The following is a 22,481-nucleotide window of genomic DNA, read 5'->3' as shown; positions in this document are numbered from 1 at the left end:
AAGGTGAAGCGGTAAATAAAACACTGAGGTATTCCGAAACACCGAAGGAACTAAACCAGGTGCTTGTTCGCCATTTAAACTACAGTATAGTGAATAGACACGTAGAAGAGACCTATTTCCTGCTTGATGGCCACGTGATCTGAACGCAGGCTATGACGTCACGGTTCGTCGTCTGGGTCACGTGCAGAGATGCGTGCTGGAGGGAAGAAGTCACGCTTTACATCGCGAGTGCGTAACCTTGAGTTTTGCTGAAAGCAACTGGTCTTCAGTGTTTCCTCATCAGTGCACAGTGGTGGAAAGGGAGAGTGGAGACGAGTGCAGTGTCCAGTGACCGCAAGGCGAGTGCATCGGTAGTCAATGAGGGTCTTGTTTGGGCGGCCGTACAGGAAGTATGGCGATCGCATCTTATCACGATCTGTGACCGCGACGTTCGGCGAAGCACGGCATCCCGCGTGCATGCAGCTTCGAGCTTGACTGTGGCAGAAGTCGACATGCGACACGCCTAAGGTTAGTGCCTCACGTCTGTAGACCTTGTCTCTGTAGCGTGTCGCGCAACTAGCGGCGCTCTAATTTCTGTGACAAAAACCGTTCCGTTTTGCTGAGTTCGGAACAGCAGCTACGCATGAATACGATTACCTAAATTGAAGAAATATGTTCTTGCTGCATCGCGTGTACTTTATCCGGCAACGTGCGTCTCATACATATAGTTGATCATATTTACTGACGACATTGCTCCCAAGGGGGCAGAGAATCCAGTGGAGAAAATACATGTAGCTTACTTTCGGTTTTGCGCGTGGCCGCGAATACGTAGCAGTGGTCGTCGTATTCGCGTGACTGGCGTGACCTATCACCGACAGCGCTCACTATCAAGTCAACAGACACCAGTGACAGGCTGATACAATGTATGGAGCTCGATTTCGCGGGCCGTGACAGTTAAATCGCTTAATGAAATGAGCTGTATGGAAATGTAAATATATGGAAAGGGTAGACAACATGGACTCAGTAGTGTGTGCTTTAGTGTTCAATATTTAGTTCTTACTCGTAATGAAACAATTTCCGCTTGCAGCGCGATATATTCGATCCAGTTTCAGCGTTTGCTAGAGTGGCCGTTCCATCTAGGTGATACTGAAGAACTCTGGTGATACTGAACTCTCTTTCTCTCGGGGGAGGGGGTAGACGAGAGCAGAAAGAACTGAACACACATGCTATGTTCCATGAACAGGGTATAATGAGGGTCCAATTAATCAGACAATGTGTGAATGGATATAGCTTTAAGACAACACAGAATTAAAAGGCTATGGATGCATGTCTTGTGGGTTGTCTAAATTAATGCTATCTTCTTCGTTCAAAAAATATGGTTGTGTTCCATCCCTTCTGCTGTCCTAATTATATTATGCTCAGAGGAATTCAGTATTTGGCAGCATATATATATTTTTTTAAACTACACTTTATGAAATCATTAACTGCAGTATAGGGAGCTAGCACATTGGCTCATCAATAACACATATAGCTCCTTATTATACTGCCTTGTGTGTTTTTTTCATGCGCTGTACATGACTTTGTGTGTAAAATTAGAGTACTATCAGCAGCAGATATTTATGGCACGCAGTATGCGGAAGAAAGTTATTTTAGTGCTGGCATTTAATCTGGTCACCTGAAACTGGTCAAGGAACAAGATGTGCTTGCTCTACCCGCTAATAACAATACTATGCTACTATATATAACAAGGCAGAATGGCAGTGATTTTCATTACAAGAACATGCTTTTTTCTTTTACTTTCTTTTTCCTATAGAACAATGCTGTTACACCCCTAATATAATTTTTCTTTCTTGCAGAGGTCTCCATAAATTAATTCTACTTTGTAGTGGGAGGAGCTTGACTTCATTGTGCGTATAATGCAGTCTCTGTGGTGCGGCATTTGGCTGCTGATCGCAAGGTTGTAGGCTCAATTCCAGCTGCAATGGCCGTGTTTCAATCAAATACTAACACATGCAAGCCCTCCACTACAGCGTCCTTCGTAGCCTTCATTGCTTTGGCATGTCGGAAACCCACAGTCAGTCAACACACAATTAAACTAAGGATTATTATTTTATCAGTCTTTTTTTTTTAGCTTTCGAAACTTAAGTGCATATAATTTAGTCACAATTAAGAGCTCATATAGTTGCTGTGTATATTACAAGCACTACATGGGAATAGCATTACAGGCCACTTAATGTGATATCTCAGGTGTCTCAATTGAAAGAAATTGATGGGGCAGTTATATAAGCTCCAACATAATGTACTTAACCCCCCCCCCCCCTCTCCCCTAATGCCCATTAGCATACTGTTGTAAGATAGAATTTTATATGAAATACTGCGCAACATCTGTATCAGCCCTCTTTGTTGCCAAGGTGTACAAGAACGCCTTTGCGTAATGGGTTCAAATCCTGCCTCAAACCTAAATTCTTAAAACGTCTTAAAAATATTTATATCACTTTAATCAATCCACACGTGAGGCCACATTTCATGCAACCGTTGTAGGATGTTTGAAATCCCTGCATGAGGTCATGTGACTGCAGTAGTGACATCGCGGCTTGGTCGAGCTATCAGGATTTTTGCATCGCAATGATTTTCTGCGATCCGGGAACATTACAGGAAGCATTGCATCAAGGTTACTGCTGATTAATATTCATTGATAGGATTCATATAAGAGTCACTTTCATTTCATGCAATATATATATATGACCATCAGTGCTATAGACGAATTTGATTTCAGTATCTAGGTGCATGGACAGCGCGGCGCATGAATTCAAACAGGATCTTGTTTTGTGCCATGTAGTACTATCTAACTACTAACCCTCATGTTCCAAACCATGCTGCACTGCAAGCGGGGCTTCACCTGACGATGCAGCTCTGATAATGGGATCAGATCACTGTACGGGTCCCAACAGAAGTACACCATCAGGTGAAGCCAACTTACAGTGTAGCACAGTTTGGAACTTTACCTATTACCTTTACTCTTGATAGTACATAGTGCTACCTTTCTTCAGAGGCTGACATTAATTTGCTAGAGTGAATTTAAATTGTCTTACATTCTTGCCTTTGTCACCTTCTGTAACATGGTTATTAGTCCTTTCACCACCCTGTGGTGCATGATGGAATGAATACATTCATGTTATTGTGTTTCCGGATTAGCGTGACAGTGCACTTCTGTGATAGTTTTGCAGCTTTCAGCTACTAGAAACTTATGAATTGCAATGGCACTTGAGCACTTGCCATTTTGAACTCGAAACAGTTGAACAGTACTAGGTGCACAACCAGAAAGGAATATTTCATTATTTTATTCACCAGGTATGCAACGCAAGTTCATCATCATTATCAGCTGTACTATATCCACTGCAGGGAAAAGGCCTCTCCATATTCTTCCGATTAATATGGCCTTGTGTCAGCTGCATCCACATAAACCTCACCCTCCCACCAAATTTTCTGCCACCCCTGCAACGCTTTCCTTCCCTTGGAATTCAATTTATTATCCTCAGCGACCATAAGTTATCCTCTTATCGCACAAAATGTCCTGCCCATGCCCATTTCTTCTTCTTGATTTCAACTACAATGTCTTTAACTCTATTTATTTCTTTGGCCCATTCTGCACAGTTCCTATTTCTCTTAACATTATACCTGCCATTTTCTGTTTCATAGCTGTCTTCGTTGTCTCAACTTAGGTACAATTTTCATTGATGTCCATATTTCTGTCCCATAAGTGAGTACCTGTAAGATGCAACTATTATTTATATACTTCCCTCGTGAGCTGTACCAGTTCTGTTCGAACTCAGAAAAAATATAGCAATGCGTGTAAACACGTTCAAGAGCAGCTGACAACAGCGCCGCTGCTTTATTCATTATTTGCGAAGACAGCCAGGCAATGCGAAAGCACTCCCGTCTGCTACACTGCATATTTTAGTGCACTGTTCCCATCCCTTCAAGTCTGTGCCTCACAAAAAATGGCCACACACTCGTAACTTGATGTACATGTGATCTGCTATAGTGCAGGGCGTGTCGTCTGCTGCCCACCTTGACGTACAGTCTTTGTCAAAAGGGTAGAGCCTAGGGTGTCTGCTTCTGAGCCACTTCGTGCGGCTTGTAATGCATTTCCAGTGTTCAGAATCTCTTGATGGTAAGAAGATTTTTTGCCCTACCCTCTCCGGTGGGGTGGACCTCCACTAATGCTTAACCAGCATTACTGCAGGGCTCAGACGCAGACACCCTGGGCTCTAAACTTTTGACAAAAGGCTGTATCTTGATGCACGTGTAATACGCCTCAGTGAAGGCCGTGTCGTCTGCTGCCCCCCATGACGTAACTTGATGCACCTGTAATCTGCTACAATGAAGGGCCTGTTATCTGCTGCCTACCACAATGTAACTTGATGCACATGTAATCTGCTACAGTGAAGGGTGTGTCGTCTGCTGCCCACCATGACTACCGGCGCCATCTGGGATGAGCCAGAGGAGATGAGTCTGCTCCTGGAGAGTGGTGCATAGATGTTTGTGCGGGTGCCCCAGCGCCGCTTCCACCTGGCGCTGCTCTGCCTTGGTGCCGTTGGGATCCTGTTCCTGACGCGGGAGGCTACACGCCGCTTCCACGAGTACCAGAAGTTCTACCGCTTCCAGGAGTATGCCTCACGGGTGAGTGGGCTACTTCATTGGTAAGAGACAGCACACCAGGGAGCTTAGTTTGGCACTTATGTTGTATGTATTTGTAAAACTTTCTGGTTGTTGTGGAAGGACTTCCATCTTCGGCTGGAGGATGATAGAAATTCTACTATTTAGGTGCTTGGTAGCATGTTATGATGTAACTATTATCATTGTAGGGCTTGTTTCTGTGGAGAAATGAGCAAAGCAGCTGATTCAGTAGGTGGTGCTGTTCCATCTACCAGACAGAGAAGCAACCAATACAAAATGTACAAAACTAAGTCCATGGAATCTACTCTTGGCGAGTGATGCACCCTGTCAAATAATCAGGTCAGCTCATTATTCCAAAAGCTGAAGTCAAGATCTTTTTTAGTGATCCAGAGGAAGCAAATTCCAATGTGAATTACTTACCAAGCAACATAGACAGTAATATGCTACTTTGCCCATAATTTTACAGGGTGAGTAGGCGGGGGGAATGTGAACATTGCTAGAAAGAGCAATCGAATCAGTATTTGCCAACGTTCTTAAATAGAGACAGTTGGAAACTGCGCGATGCAAAGTGGGCTAAAACGATCGCCGATCTGGCGTGAGTTGATCGCAAAGCGACTGCAGTGCCCCTCTCCCTTGTTGCGGTAGATGGGTGAGGCCATAGAGCCAATACACAGGCGCAAATTTTAAAATATTGCAAACCCTTTCTTCTTTTCAGCAATGCAACGGAAAATAAAACTGCGCCTGCGTTTTTTAAACACATCTTTGTACATATGAAACGCCACCGCATTTGCAGGCGTATCTCAAGCAGGCAGGTAGCAGACGACTCGCTTTAGCTGCGTCGGCAACTTCCTTGCTTCAGATGCGTCAGTAGACGCAGTGACTTTGATATGCGTACAAAAGTGTTTAAAAATGCAAACACAATTTTATTATCCGTTGCATTGCTAATAGAAGAGGGTTAGTAGTATTTTAAAATTTTCTCCTGCGTATTAGCTCAGTCTATCTACCGCAGCTGGGGAGAGGGGCACTCCTGTCGCTTTGTGATCAACTCACGCTGGACCAACTGTTTGGGCAACATCTTTATCTTTCACATCTTTCACCACACGGACTTCCCCCATACTGCACCACATGCAACGCCACCCCACCCACCTTCTACCATTACTTATGGGAATGCCCACATCCCATCCGCGTTCCTCCCGTCAAACACCCCACCCCCTCCTCCTGGGAGGCTGCCCTTCTAGCCACGCAACTTGCAGATCAGTTACAGCTGGTCGAGCGGGCTAAGCTAGAAGGAACAGCCAGAGGGATCCTGGACTAAGAGGTCCTCCTGGGGGTGTTTACATTTTTTTTTTTTTAAATAAAATTTTTTCCTCCTCCTCCTCTTTGTTTGGGCCCACTTCGCAGCGCAGCGCGCCAGCACAGTTTTCCAACTGTTTCTATCTAAGAACATCGGCATTCGCAGAGAACAATAATTGTATAGTTTCTCCCTTCAGTTCTCTGAATGATTTGTGGGGCTTTGCACTGAATATGCAGCCTGTGTTATTCACTGTTTTAGCCTACTCTCTATTTTCATGCTTTTCTTGGGGTGAAAGCCACTTTTAGTTCATGTGGTCAATCTTATTTGAATTGAGAGGCCAACTTGAGCTGTGTGCATGCCATAAAATAGTGGCTTACAGGCAATCACTGCACATTCCTAACCACTCGTATAGTACTCACCAGTCATGGGCAGTATCGAAGATACATGTATCTTCGATACTATCTTTAGATGCATTTTGTGTATTGGTATTAGGTATCGTGCGCTGAAAATGAAAGTATCGGAGTATCGGTATTGAAAATACATTTTTAAAGTATCGGGTATTTTGAAGATACCTGATACTAAAGAAAACTTCAAATATTGAAACCGCTGTGCGACTCTGGGTTGGCGGCGCTCGCCGAGATACTAGTACAGGCCCTGAGGCAGCTCGGCTTGTAGTACCGTCCGAGTTCTAGAAATACCCCCGGCCCCTGAACGTCAACCACATTTCCAGGTTCTCTTTCTTTAAAACTGAAGCAGGTAATGGTAAGTAGGCGCTCACGAGGTGTTTTACTTTTGAGCACCGAGTGTGTACCACGAAGCTGCTAACCCTTAACAGACACAGAGAGATATGAACAAAGCAGGAACGCAAGGCAAACACGCATTAGTGATCACGCACACTGCTGTACCCGCTCTTCCCACCCTTTGCCATCCGTCCCCCGTATCTACGGCGTTTAATTCTCGTTAAGCAGTTCCCTCAGTGTACTGTCGGACGCAGTAACTTATGCACAACCCAAAACCCCAGGCTCTGCATGCCGGCTCATCTTGGCAGCAAGAACAAGCTTCTAAGGCCTCAGTCCAGCACGATGCAGTCGGCTAACAACGTTCTTGTAGTTACGGCGTTTGACGAAAAACAAATCCATCCTTTTACAGACCTTTACTAGACTTTCTTTCTGGAAAAAATATTGCATCCAAAATTTTATGAAATGCACGACATGAAAGTTATGAATGCAATTTTCCAGCGCAGTTCGAATAAAAATTATGCGAATTGTCAAACAATTTTTTTGCAAAAACATCTGAGCAAACCTTGAATAATACTTGTAAAGATATATGTATCTTAAAAAAAAACAAAAACTTTAATTTTTAAAATATGCAATTTAATGGATATAATTAGTCACTTTCTGTTAAAAAAAGATGCAACCAGCCATATTTATCCAGCGACGCTTAAGTCAACGTGGCTATGGTTCACTCTTACATGCTAATAAAAGGCATCTTCATCTACTAGAAAATTGCGGTGTGCTCGTGTGCTCATAGAGAGGCTTTTCTCATTTGCGTTGCTTTTAGCCCACCAAAATCACGCTCTTTCCGGACTAAAAAATGTTCAGCCATTTTATTTTTCTTGTTTTCCTTTTAGCTTTTAACAATATGCAGAGCTTCAAAAGTTTGTTATCGCACTAATGGCAATATAATTGCTCAGTTCTCCAAACGCACGCAGGTTGAACCTTTGTATTTATATGTATAGCCAAGTGCTCACAGGTTAGTTCGCCTGGAGAGTATTAGTTTAAAGAAATATTTTGCTAGGCTGCTTGTGGAAGCAATCGCTTAATTGTAACCACGGCTTCGATTCAATGTGAAGTTCTGATAAGGACAGCTGCCCAAACAATTACTCCGTGCTGTCGTATTCGTTAAGCTCCTTGAGAAAAATTACGCTATAGGAATGCTCTAAAGACTCAAAAAAGCACAGTAAAAGTTCGTAATGCCGCTAAGCGTATTACCACCTTTATTATGTTAGGATTTTAGTGATGTATCGAAGTATCGAAGATACAGTACCGAGTATCTGTATCGAAACTCGATTTCGATCCTGTATCTTGCGTCGGTGTCGGAAATACAATTTTTCAGGGTATCGAGTATTGGTATCGAAGATAATTTTTTGAACCAAAGGAAAGGCTTCAGGTGTTATCAGCAGCACAGGGTGAACATAGCACAGAATCAAACGTTGATCTATTCAAGTCTGAGGGCAGTAAGAATGATGTCAATATGTCAGTAACTGCAGTTACATATAGAAGCCAGTCAACTCTCTTCGCACCAGAAAGCAAGCAGTTGTCTGTTCTTTGACTGGGACAATTTTTGTGAGGAGGAGCTTTATTAATTCAGGTCTGGACTGTGCATCTTTCTAGGCCACATAGAGAGATATGGATGGGAATTTCAACATCTTATTGCAACAACATTTTTTCATGTTCAGGTTGAAGACTTGAAAAAAGAAATGTCAATCCTCGAAGCAAGTGCCGGGCAGCTTGAGAACCGGACAGCTAACATCAAGCTCGACTTGCTCATCGGCCGCAAGAGGCGACACTTCAAGGACCTGTCAAGACTGGCAGTTCACTAGCACAGCAACTTTAACATGACCACGCGCATTGTGAAGTGCGATGACGGCGCAGCGCCATGCTTGGAACAGGGTCCACGACAATGCAAGGCCGGCACGCTCATAGGTGCAGTGCGGATGCATAACGCGATCGATCACTGCGGCCTGACGGACAAAGCCATGAACTTTCAGCCAAGTTTCGCTGTCTAGTACTGTGTACTGCATTTGTCAGCTTGCATCCAATGCTGGAGACACTGTGCAAGGTTCTTGGTAAAAAGTGTAGTATGAGACAGCAATGTTTATTTTTTTTTTTTGTAAGCTTCTAAGTCAAGTTGCACATCGTCAGTTCTGATTTTATTTTCTGACCGCACGTAATGCTTCTTTTCAGTTCATCATTTGCACACTTATTTCAGGTACCTGCACAATCATTCCAAGAGTCGCCAATAGTTAACCACTTTTGTGAAGCTGTAGGCAGGGCCTGCAGATAGTTTTTGAGTACGTGATTGTTCTTCAGCTTTATAGAGTGACAGAGTGTAGTTTTTTGCTGCAAGAATAATGTTTGTTGTTATAAGCAAGGCCTAGCTCTTGAACATGTTGCCAGTTATTCAACAGCCCACTTTTGACTCACGTACACCTGATCACTCTGAGGCACGGCAGAACAATGCGAGACTTTTCGGAACGGGCTTTGCCAAAAATTTGATAGAAGTTTTTTGTAAAGCCCTATTGTGGCTTGTGGTTTAGTCCCTGTGCTGCTGATTCTAGGGACTCTAATAATTGAAACAAAATGCCTGAAGTAAGGGCAGGCCAATCTGGTGATTTATCTCAGTGATATATTAGCTGTTTGCTTCTCCAGTCTTCATGGACCTTTGGACTGTACGAATGTCACAGTTTATTGGCTGTGGCTGTGTAGCCAGGAACTGCACTGCTTGTGGCGACATCTTGTGCAGCTGAATTGAACCAAAATGAAATAGAATTTGGGGCAGAGTCCTATTTCTAGCTTCACTGAGAAGTGCTAGTGGGGACATGTGCTAGCTAAGCCTACTACGTTAGCATTGTGGCAGGTTATACATATGGTCACCTGACCCTTTGGGACATTGGGTCTTTAATGAGAGAAGCTATTTTTACTGCACTAAACCTGTCATCTCCTACGAATGCATAGCTTCTCACATATTTCTTGCCTAACAATGTCACTGTTGTTTATTTTCCGCCAAGGAAGTCTCACATCCTGGCCACAGCCCCAACACAGTTGGATTCAAGTCATCTTCACAAGATGTTGCCACTAGTGCCAGAACTCCCATCCATGTTGCAGCAATGATATCACACGTATGGTGAGCTGAAGCTCTGTTGTTGTTGCACCAGCTGGTCTTGTGCAGATCTTCCAGAGTCAGCGTGTCGTCTAATGCCCACCTGGTGGGGCTTCTGTCTGTGTTGTCATTTTCATAGGACCAGCAATTGGCATTATCACTTCCTACAAGCCAAAATGTTGACCGTACCCTGCCCTGTGAAGTTGGTTTTTAGGGTTGGTTACACCTGCAAAATCAAGGTTAACATGTTTGCACGCTGCCCTTGTTATACCACCTTGTGGCGGCAGCTGAGGAGAGGAGTTGTCTGTGTTGATTGCTTTATGGAAGTTTATTAGCGAAAGCGCTACTGCTGAGTTTTCTGCTTTTTTTTTTTTTTTTTACTCATGAACATTCCATCGTCATCGAATTCAGCCTGTTGTATTATAGCTTTTGATGATCAAGTAAGGCTGCTTTTTGCGCATTACTCGCACTTGTTGCTTGGAATGAGTCATACAGGCACACATCCTTCAGACGTTAATAAAAATGTGCAAATAAATTTTACAACATTGACGACGTGAGGAGTTTGGCTATTTTTTCTGCAAAATAAGCTTTAGTGGGAATGGCTGCTAGTATCTGTTGCTTTGAGATTTATATAGCAACCTTTTACATTAAAAATTTCTCGATGTTATGTAAACATTGAAAGCCTTGTGTGAATAGGACGATGCTGCTCTCTTAGTCATGCACGGTTCTTTGCTGAGGTGTGCATTCTGCAATGTGCCTTTGTTGTTTTTATGTTGTTATTTGCTTGTAATAGTAGATTAGATAAGATTCAGTTTGAAAACACTGGTGCAGAGCAATGTTGAGTGTTGTCTATGCTGAAACACAATGTTTCGTTCCTTATTTAATGCTAAATAATGTAAGATAATTTATGTTTACCCAAAGCTAAGCTGTATCGAAGCTGCTTGTTGTGATTTTGAGCATGGTTACAAGCGTGAATGTTACGGAATAAATATATGTGCAATAGCCATTTTGTCAGCAGGTTAAGTAATTTGCAAGAACCAATTGAAAGAAGAGGTCCTGACAATTATGAGAATGTTGGGAAAAATATTCAGCTTATCTGAGGCTAACAGTGAAACTAAATTCGCAACCTAGAAAGAAAAACAAACTGATATATTTCAATTTATTGTGCTATTCGCATTTAATAGCTATAATACAGATCAGCCTTGTTGGTGTCAAGAAAAAAGATGAGTTGATGCAGTTTTGTGTTTTATTTGTACGTCATTATCACTTTATTTTTTTGTTTTTCATGAAAAAGCTTTTTAAAGTTCTAAAGGCCTCATGTTTATCATTCTGCAATAGCTTGTTGGTGGAAACATATCAGCTGAAGGATGCTGCACGTTGTGAAACAAGAATGTTGGTTACTAAGACTCTTTTCCCAGTTACATGTTCCTGTCTCATGTTTTTACCTTTGCTGGTGGATCTTGGTGAACATGTTCATGTTATGCGAGCCCAACCAAAGATGGTAACTTTTATGCAGCGACGTGTGCTTTCGTATACTGTGTGTCTTTGGTGGAGCTTGTTATCGAAAAAGATGCATGCCACACATGCTTTGATGTGCGAATAGTTGTTCACGAGAATAACACGTGTTGACGGAGAAGCAGCAACAGGGTTCGGAAGGGCACGTGGCATGTTTTACAGTTGCTCGTGATGCTTCTTCGACTTACTTGCTCACTTAACAGTGTCCACACTACTGTTATAGCAAGGTGCTTTCTTTGTGCAATTATTGCTAGTGGCTGAATACAACGTGTTGTTGACAAAGCAAACATGTTTGGAGCCTGTGCTGGTGTCGTAGCTACGTGCAATTTTCGCTGTTCTCCATGTTCTCTGTAGTGCTTATTTGAAGGAGCTACAAATGTGTATTTATGCATGTGATCTTATCAGGGGGCGACATAAGTGTGTTAGTTGAGAACAAATCTACCTTCAGCAGCGTATTTCTTGACAACTACTTTTGCTGATACAGTGCAGGATGTGAATGTGTAGATTCTGTGTTCAGTAAAGCAACCCATGTCTTCACAACTACTTTTGCTGGAACAGGTGCAGGACGTCAATGTACAGATTCTGTGTTCAGTAAAGCAACCCAAAACAACAGTGCAAATGCTAGCCAGCTTTTCTGCTGAGGGTGAAAGTACTTTCAAGTGCTAAAATGTATGCAGGAGAAGAAAAATGCTTTTGAACCCTGTAATAACAAAACATCTCGGGATGAAAACTTTCTTTTATCACGAAAAGAAGAGCATTTCAGCAGCAGGAAGCACATTGCTGGCGAGGTAGCTCACAGCAAAATGCGCACACACGGTGTGAGCAGTTGTTTAGCTGCATTGTTGTTGCATGACTCACTGTCAGACCATGTTTTCTTCAACGTCAGAGCTTGGAAATATACTTTCTTACAACACTAACATGGCATATTCACCATTACCTTGACCACCTCCTGTATACGTGGGCAGGAATGGCTTCAGCTAAACATTCTTGTTGTCATTATCGTGTTTTTGGAGTAGTAAAGAGAGGTATTTAGTTGGATCACATTGCGTGGCAATAATTTTAATGCACTATCATTACTACTGTCATCTGTGCCAAAATTGTCCCACTATGAAAGTTTGAATTCTTGGGCCAGAGTGTAATCTACAGAGAGGAGTGAGGGAGAGTGGACAGAAGGATATTGACCAAGCAGAATTGGTGGGAAGAGTGAGAAAGTGCGTGCTAATTAGGAAAGGGGAGAGTGTGGCGTAGGTGGACGAGAAAAGAACACAATCACAGCGCGACGATGGAAAGGCATATCGTAAGCAGTGGCAACCACTCCTTCAGCTCTCGTTAACTCTTTGAAGCTATCAGACCTCTACTGAGAGGTCTCATCATCAGGCTGGTTTCACTAATTAGAGTCCGTCCACAAAAAAAATCAATTGCACAGATTATTCACTAATTGTAGCTTGTACACCACTTCATGAATCGCGTCAATCATATGCAATATATATTTTTGTAAGGTGCAGCCACCAGATAGATGAGCACTCCTGAAAGGTTCATCAAAGTGGAATTTCAATATGGAGAGCGTTCGCTTTTTGATGAACCTTTCAAGCAGCTCAAATTTTTCTCAATTTCATTTGTATAGGGTTTTGTTATTGCAGGGTTCAACCATCAGCATAGACTTTGCATTTAAATGTAGGGACAACCGCCCAGATATTGCATTGGGGCCAAATGTTGTGGGTTCACATGTTTGCTCGAATGCTTTTGTTTGCAGGTTTCTTTTTCACTTGTGGATCTTAGAGAAATAGCAAAGGACAGGGCAAACGAAAGGCATACATACAAGACTGGCATTGACTGCAGCTGCAAATATGTGCTTTCTTGACTGCATAAGCTTTCTTCCTTAATGTTCATAGGTGTGCCTTTCATTTGTTGTGCCATTTTGCGCTGTTTTCTGGCTCCAAAATCGTGAACCAACGATCCCAAACAGGAATTTTTAACGAGACTACATTTCCACTTTTAACCTGCTTAACTGAGTGCCACTAATGGGAGCATATCTGAATGTGTTCCCTCTCTTAAAGGCTGCTGCATTTCACTCCTTCCATACCTGGGCACTGACTTGTCTCTCCCCTGCATTGTGAAGTGCTGGTCACTTGCCGCCATGCACCGAGCATTTTTGACATGCGGTATGAGATGTTTCTACAATTCTCTTCATTGTTAATCCTCGTGAGAGAATCAAAATATAGTGCACAATGTTACATGATGGAAGCCTTCTTCAGTGGATACGTGCACTGGTTGCACTGTACGGTTGTGGAAATAAAGCCAACTATTTGTACGTCACTGTCAATAGCTTCTTGTTGCTCGCTTTGTGCAACCATGCCTGTTTCTGACCTTATACCTTATGCTAAAATGAGCATGAAACGCGTCCACATTAGTAGTGCTTCCTTTAAGTATAATTGTCATTGTCAGCACAATATGCGCACTGCATAAAAAATGCTTGTTTCATTCATTTTCTCTTAGCCCTCAACTGTGCCTACTGCAGCCACTCTAGCCGCTGAAAATGCAATCTAACCTCCCCAATCTAACCTCCCCAATCTCTTTTCGTCAGTCTCCTTTGCATTTACTTTCGTTAGAGTTTACTGCACTGCAGAGTGAATGCCTGCCTTCATTTCTAATTAGCCCTAGCCTGTGCCAACTGCAGTTTCTCTATTCTCAAAAAATGTGAAAATTAACCTGCACAGCTTATTCTCTTCCATCTCCATTTGCATTTAATTTTTATTTGAATTGACTGCACTGTAGTAAAATGCCTCCAATTTATTTCTAATTAGCACTCCCCTTTTCCAGGCACAGATATTGCAGTTTAACCTTCCCAATTTATTCTCCACTGGCTCCTTTTGTATTTACATTTTCTTACATCTTTTCCATTGATTTGAAATTAGCGGTGTTTGTGTAAACTGTAAGCGCACTATACCCTGCAAACAACCGGCCCAGCTCATTCTCTCGTGACTCCGTTTGCATTGATTTTTTTTTTTAAACTGCACTGGAGTATAAACGCCTCCTAAACTGATTTCCAACTAGCCTTGATCTGTGTCAGCTGCAGTTACCTTACCCTTCGTGCATCCCGTTGCACTCGCTTTCTCAAAGAATGCGCTTTTTTTCTCTAACTGACCATCATGTGCTTGCTGAATTACGTATATATGCGATGCCTGTTTTGTCTCCTTGATTTTAGCTACACTCTACTTCACTTGCCGTTTGCAACACTGAGAAGGTAACCTGGGCCATTTAAGAGAGCACACTATACATATAATTGTGCTCTTATGCGCATGTTGCTCCCATAAATTTGACAAATGGCTTCATCTATGCCGTGAAAGGTGCACTAGCAAACATTCAATGGACGGCTCACGGGTGACACAATCGCGACCAATATACAGTAGGTTGTGGATACAACCGACTTGGAGAACATCAACCAAATGACGGTGCATCAGCTTCGTAACAGCCTTTTGCAGATTTGTGCCTGTGCAGGCTATGTCTGTTGAATTTACCAGTGACTAGAGCATTCTGTTCACCTAAAAAATGCCCATTCACACTATATTTTCACTTGCTGTGTTTGTTTAAAAAATATACCTTCACTGCTGAAATATTTCATGGGTTATTTTCTGTGTTCCTGCAGCCGTCATTGAACTAGGTCTACCTTCCATAGTACTGAAAAGTACTTGTGCGATAGAGTATTTTATCGGCACTGAAAAAAAAGTATGTGTAGGATTTATATGTCATACAAATGATACAGATGATATACATTATCACCAAATATGCACAATACATTCTGTGACATTTGTATATTTCTATGACACTATGATAAATGCATGTGTGAGGTTATATGCATCCTACACCCGTCTCGTAAGATATGGATGCGAAAATTGGGGGGAGGGGAGGAATTTTAGATTTTTCGAATCTAATCAATGGGCATTACAATCAGAGGGTGCTTAGAATTGAGTAGATACGGAAGTAGTTTGTTCCCTGGCTCACTCTGCCTCATCATACCCCTGCCATTTTCTTTTGGTAGCTCACTTTGCTGGCCTTAACTTGTGTTCACACCTTATCACCAAGTTTCTGGGACATATTAGTGAGCGTCAGAAATATGTGGCTGAAAAAATCTCTATAATAAATCAGCGTACAAATAACTGCCCATTCTCTTTGGAAGCTCTTCTACAACCCAGTAAAAAAAACCATTGGAACCAATTGGAAACTCAATGGGTTCCTGTTGGAATTTCCTTTTCAAATGGGCAGTCCAACTGGACCCTCCAATGGGTTCCAATTAGAATTCCCATTCCATCTGGAACCCATTGGAAAGTTCATTTTGAAGCCACATTCCAAATGGATAGTTCAGTTGGTTTCATTTGAAATTCCAGCATTCCAATTGGTTCCAGTTCGATAGGCCATTGGATCTACTTGTGCAAACTCTATAGAGTGTCATTTGTGCTTAACTATACTACTAAGTTCATGTTCCAAATAAAAGCTCAGTTCGATGAATCTTTGCCGACTGCATAGCCCAATTGGTCAAACCCATTACATCCAATTGGTCTTCCCAAATGAGTCCAACTGGTCTGTCCAACTGCACTGAGTAGATCCATGGCAACATTTGTATAATTTACAAAGAAAGCAAACACTATATTCTATTCATAATAACAACTATGAGCAGCTGCTTAACCTGTTAAACTAAATTCATCATCTGCACTATCGCTGCAAACAAAAATAAATAAAACAACTGCATTCAAATAAGAGTCACTGGCCCTAGCATGAGAATAGGATGAGTGGTGTATGTAAGCAGGAGCAGAAGTGTGTTCGCTGGGTGCTCTACACCTGGCGCCTAGCCAAATGTCCTTCAGGACCCCTAGTGTGGGAAATAAAGTTTTACCAAACCAAACTGGCCCCAGTATTAGAGTAGGATGAGTGGTGTATATAAGAAGGAGCAGAAGTGTGTTCGCTGGGTGTATGTATTGATCCCGTTTTATTTGTTACTGCGCAACTGTACATTAATTGTTCCTGTGTGAGATGTATACTTGCCTGTACTCCTTCATTTCCATCAAGCATGTAATTATCAATTTCCACACGCCTATAGTAAACATGCAAATCGTCAGTCAACCTTCCTTTTGTCCCAATCGGTATATCCGATTGGACCTATTGTATGCAATGGGTGTGGCCCATTGGATCCCATTGGTATATCCCGTTGAATCCATTGCACGCATGCAGTTGGTGTGACCCATATTGGACCCAATTGTGTGCAGTTGGTCTCACCCATTGGCTCTAATGGGTTAAGTGTCCGAAAACAATTGGTTCCAGTTGGAAAACCAAATGGTTCCAATGGTCTTTTTTGACTGGGAAGCCTATGTATCTCCTTTTTACGATATGCGAAACATTCTTGTAAAAGGATATAATGATAAAACTTGATGCGAACACACAATATCGTCGGTATTCACCCTGTTGGTCATCACAACGTGGGCAATGCTTTTTGCACCTCTAGCGGCCGCCGCATGGTGAATTTCTCCGGACGATTCATCGGCGTCGGCACGACAGAATTTTGACACCTACGCACCCTTATTCGCCAAAAATTCGGTAAGCGACCCACCGAATGATGCGTGAATTGATACAAAGGGGCCGCGTTAAAATTAAAATTGGTTCAGGAAACAAAAAGTTCCAGTACCGCGGTAGTGCTGTGGGGAACTCGTGTTCAGGGATGCGGGGTCGAAAAGCAAGACACCCTTTCCACTAGCTTCAACCCTTGCTTTCTGGATTGGGCTTCTAGGTGGGGAAAAAGATGTTAAGCTTGATTTCCCAATGTATACTATACTCTAGGTCTCAAAACTCCACCCTCAAGCAAAGAAGAAAAATAATATCGACGAGCTTCCCAGTGGTTATCTGCATCATCATCATCAGCCTAACTATTCCCCCTGACTATACCCACTGCAGGGCGAGGGCCTCTCCCATATTTCTCCACTTAACGGCCGGTTCTGTGCTAGCTGCATCCACTTGACCCGCCTAACTTTCTGCCGCCCCCTGCTATGCTTTCCTTCCCTTGGAATCCAGTTTGTTACTCTAAGCGACCATCGGTTATCCTCTCTTCGCACTACATGTCCTGCCCATGCTCATTTCTTCTTATTAATTTTCACTAGAAGGTCGGTAACTTGAGTTATTTCTACGACCCATTCTGCACGCTTCCTATCTCTTAATGTTACCCCTACCATTTTTCGTCCCATAGCCCTCTGGGTTGTCCTCAACTTAAGTAGAACTCTCTTGGTTAGCCTCCACGTTTCAGCCCCATAGGTGAGTACAGGTAAGATGCAACTGTTGTATACTTTCCTCCTGAGCGATACCGGTAAGCTGCTAGTCATAATCTGCGAGTGCTTGCCAAATGCGCTCCATCCCAATCTTATTCTTCTTGTTATTTCCTTTTCATGGTCCGGATCTGCGGTTACTACCTGTCCTAAGTAGACATATTCGTCTGAATGATCCTACAATCCTACATTGTCGCAACAGCGCCGGTAACTGCATGCATAATTCTGGCGCTCAAACGAGACGGTGCTGGCGCCACTGTTAGGATGGATTAAGACGGTAATTCGCCAAGACGGTCGCGTCCTTTGTAATTAGTGGCACCAATCTGAAAATTCGACGTGTGAGGCGACAAACCTTTTTGAGCTCTGGACTGGGCCAAAGCATAGGAGGCTTTGATTGGGCGCTATCCTAAAGGTCAAACTTTGGCGCCACGACAACGCTGAGAGCGCGTTGTCTGCCACAGCCGCCGATAGATGGCAACGCGGTGCTTAAGATCGGGCCTTGACGCGTCTGAGTCAGCACTGCTACGATACATCAATGGTATTATATATGTATATTGTAAACAATTGCAGTGGCCGCTCGCGCGCAGGCATTTGTGGACAGTGCTCGGACACTTGCGCGCGAGCGATGCGAACTCGTTGACCGTCTGTACTTTGTAAATAATGTACAAAGCTCCCCCTGTCCTTTCTTCCTATCGCTCCCCTCTATACTTCCCCTCTCTATCCTCTCCCTATCCCCTCTAGTTTTTTAGATAGCAGTTGCCGTTGCCTGCAATACTCTTTTCCTTCTTTTTTGATTATTTAAAAAAAGATATGGCAGATTTGAATAGTTAATCAAATACGATGTAGGTGCGTAGAACCGCTTATCACCGTTATACCTTTCATGCATTGCCACACACATCTTCGATTTAACTCTCTCCAATTTCTTCCCTCAGCTCACGCAAGAGGTGGCCAGCAGTCACAAAGACAAACAGCGCCGACGGTTACGCTTCCAAAACAAACAACACACAAACCTAAGGCCCAAACATTCCGATCGCTGCCCTTAGTCGGTTGCGCGCGGGCGGCGGTTTCAAATGGACGTATGTCCAGGCGTCTTCCCGAGAAGACAGCGACAGAAGCTCCCTCGGCCGCGCATTCTCCCCAGCCCGTGTTTCGCCACGATTTATGGCCTCCGCGCCCTTTCCCCTCAAACCGAGAGACAACAGTTAGCGCCGAACCCACAACCACTGCGCTTACGCTGTGCTTTTTAACTGCTCTGGCTTGCCTCCTTCGCGGCACGGTCGAAGCGCGACTTTTCCGAGAATCGGAACGGACCAAATCGCTGGCGTCGCCCGTTTCCATGTGTTCCTACATCACTTCCGAAGTGCGACCGCCTGCGCGACCGTCATAAATAAACTTGGCCGCCCCTTCGGAATCCCCCCCTCGACAGTGGACCCACGGCTTAGGACAGACACCGGCGAAACCCGTGATTGCGGCTAGTAGTGCTACGCACTAAAAAATAAACCACTACCACCACCACGGACTGCCAGCCCGAGTAGTCAAGATCCTCGGTCCTGAGGCTAAGGAACAACTAGCCGAGCTGCTGACGAGTCATTGCAGGGGCGCAAATTCCTATGACTGGCGGGCAGGGAATGTCATCCTTATCCCAAAACGTGGTGGGGACGCTGATCAACTAAAATCGGCCCCTTACAGTCACCAGCGTGGTGTACAGAGTGTTTGCGCGCGTCCTGAAGGATTGGCTGAGTGGCTGGGTAGAATCGGCTGGCCTCCTGACCGAGCTCCAAAATGGTTTTCGCCCCGGTCGCCGCTTGGATGACAGTCTGTTCATACTAACATGCTAACGGAGTGCGCGGAGATAGCGAGGAAGGAGGGGCGATCGCTGTGGTGTTGCTTTCTTGACGTTGAGCAGGCTTACGACAACTTGCCTCAGGAGGAGCTGTTCAGCCGCTTAGTGGAACTGAAGCTTCCGGAGCGGCTGGTGCAGACCATCCGACGCCTCTACGAAAACAATATAGGGTCGTCGTTCAGTTCGGTCCTGCTGTATCGGAGTCCATTACCGTGATGAGGGGCTTGAGGCAGGGGTGTCCCCTATCACCCCTCCTGTACATCCTGTACGCAGCAATCATCGAGCAAGAATTACTCAGGTCAGGCATCGGATTACAGCTGAAGTACTCTCCCCTTGGCATGAACGACACTCGCCGACTACCGGGCTCAGCCTTCGCGGACGACCTTGTCTTGATGGCGGAGACACCCCAGGATCTGCAGTGTTCTGGATATCTGTCTGTCACCCGTTTAATAATTAGAGGGATTATTAACGATGCGCCCTTAACGGTGCGCACACACCCGGACACCCTTAGAGTGAGGGGGGGGGGGGGGGTAGCTGTTCCGATCGCAAAGGAGATGCCCTCGACCTGCGTGGCAAGCTCAGCCGGAATTCAACTACCTTGTAGTGACAGAAGGGGGTGGCCGTTTTGTGTCCAGCTGTCGCCGGCTCAAGCCAGAGCAAGGATCGGAGTCAGAAGTAACAAACAAAACAAACTTTATACACAGCAAGAAACGATACAGAGGAATACACAAACACTAAAATTGCACAGACGAGAGGTTTACAGAAAAACAAACGCTAAGCATGCAATTACAGAGGTATTCAATAACACAGAGGATTTATAACAGATCAAACACGAGAGAGTCAAATAAACAAACACCAAATTGTTCACTGGGCACTGTTGTAGTCCGACGCCTCGAGAGTCACGATGTGGCCGCCATGCAAGACGAGCGCCGCTCATTCGCATGTCCGTGGACTTGCCAGCAGCAGGTGATCCCCGGGAGTCCAGCCGAAGCACTTGCGAACACGCCGCAATCGCAGACTAACTGTCTGCAAAACGGCGCGGTCTCTTTAAATAGGGCGCGCCGCGTCTGTCTGTTAACCCGCGCCAAAGCTAGCGTACACACACACTTAGTTTCGCTGGTTAGAGCGCTCCTTCTACTCCCGTCGAGCCGCGCGCCGTCGAGCCGCGCGTCGTCATTGGCTAGGTCCCATAGAAGGTTCTGGATTTTTCTGGCATATTCCAGCTTGATGAGTCCGCGTGAATGCCAGGTGATGGGAAAGAGGGCGGCGGCGACGCGTACAAAGCTACGCGCTCTCTCGCGCGGGGAAGGAGGCTTTTCTCGAGCTTTCCATGCGATGCCGCGCGGGCCTCGCGCCGTGCCGGCTTAATAAAAATGTGCGCCGATTTCGTGACACTGCCAAAATGAGATCGGTCGCCTGGGCCGCGGTTCAATGCTAGGAAGACCACGGTTGTCCAGCTGGCAGGACTTGACGGGGCGGAGACTGAGCTGACGCTTGGAAGAGAGGTCCTTATCCAAAGCTCGGGAACCAATACTTGGGAATGGAGCTATGCGACTCTGCATGCCATGTAGTCCCGGCACGAGGCCAAGTTGCGACAGACTGCGCTGCGAGCACAATGCGTCCTTCGTCGTCGGTGCCTCTGGGGCTGCAACCGATTTGTGATGGTACGCGACCTGTGGAAGATGGTCCATCTCCCAGGTCTAACGTTTGCAAATGCGGTTGTGTGCTTGGCAGCGGATACCCGTGAATGGCTGGAGCGACAACAGCGAGAGGTTGGCCGCACGGCGCTTGGATGTCATGGCCAGGTGGCGCCAAGTTGTGGGCGATTCCTCTGCCCGAGGGACACGCAAGACAAACACACAGCGGGCAGTGTAATAAACATCTCACGTCCGGAAGTCCATGGTAGTGCGGGAGGTCGTCGTCTCGGAGGGAAGGCAGCGATTAGCCAGGAGGCCAGGAGCGAAGAGCAGGAGCGAAGAGTGCGAGGCGCTAGCGTGCGCCTTCCTTTATACCCTCGCGCAGGACCGGTTGTGCCGGGAACGAGCGGGGAGAGGGAAGGGTTAAGCGGCGGCGCATCGGTAGCCGCGGGAACTTTGAATGTGGCTGGCACGGTCCCCACAAGGTCAATGGTAGCTACCGCCTCGCTACGCGAAGGGCTGAAAAGTGAAAGTAGTATTGCTTTCGCAATAAAAATCTCGATTGCAATGCAACCGGACATGAAAATAGGCAGTGTGAAAGGTTGGCATAAGGGCAGTTGGGGCATGATGGATCACGACGGAATTTGTAGAGATCATAGCCATGCAGGGGTTATGAGTGTATTCAACTGTATTTGCCGGAGGATATGAGCCTCTCGAACGGAAAGATTAGGATGAGGCTCGGGGTAGAGTTTGTGGTCTAAGCGAGCAATATTCGCTGATGGTGGCGTGAAGAGACAGTCTCGACCCGCCCTCCAATTATCTTGGCCAGGGGATGAACGGTGCCCGGTTACGAGTTTCACGGGCGAGCTGGTTCGCCAGCTTATTGCCGCCAATCCCCGAGTATCCAGGGATCCATTGGAGGAAGACGGGGCAGGGCTGCAGCGCAACAAGTGCAACCTCGAGCTCCGTGGACAGATGATGTGTTAGAGTTTTATATTGAATGGCGCGCACGGATAACAGCCTGGGAGTCGGTGTAGATAATGTACTGAGGCACAGGTGGGAGAGAATGAAAACTTTGAATGGCATGAATGATGGAGAGGACCTCAAGCGAGATAATATCCGGAGGGTGGAGAAAGGGGCTGCTAGTGTGTGTGACAGGGGTAGATAGACGAGGATGAAAGAGAACCTGGCTTCCGGACCCGCGAGGAGCCACATAAAAGGCATCCGTGTAAGCGACTCCATGGGTATTGAAGGGCTTACTATGATGAGAGGCAGCAGCATGTCGGCGGCCAGCATGCAGGACCGACGACATATTGACTGGAAGAAGAAATATACGGAGGTTT

General features: G+C 45.0%; 1 long non-coding RNA gene across 2 annotated transcripts; it reads left to right on the top strand.

Annotated features, from left to right (window-relative positions):
- The first annotated feature begins 170 nt into the window (after positions 1-170).
- LOC146190125 (uncharacterized) lies at positions 171-13,661 on the top strand. 2 transcript variants are annotated; one of them, XR_014707705.1, is made up of 3 exons: positions 171-338; positions 4,426-4,662; positions 8,412-13,661. It is a non-coding gene; the product is annotated as an uncharacterized LOC146190125 (long non-coding RNA). The 2 variants fall into 2 exon arrangements; XR_014707704.1 differs by having other exon boundaries at positions 171-507.
- Positions 13,662-22,481: the final 8,820 nt, after the last annotated feature.

Source organism: Amblyomma maculatum, chromosome 5, assembly GCF_055883805.1.
Source record: "Amblyomma maculatum isolate TAMU_Amacu chromosome 5, ASM5588380v1, whole genome shotgun sequence".
Taxonomy (NCBI): Eukaryota; Metazoa; Arthropoda; class Arachnida; order Ixodida; family Ixodidae; genus Amblyomma; species Amblyomma maculatum.
This window is presented reverse-complemented; position numbering and strand designations above follow the sequence as displayed.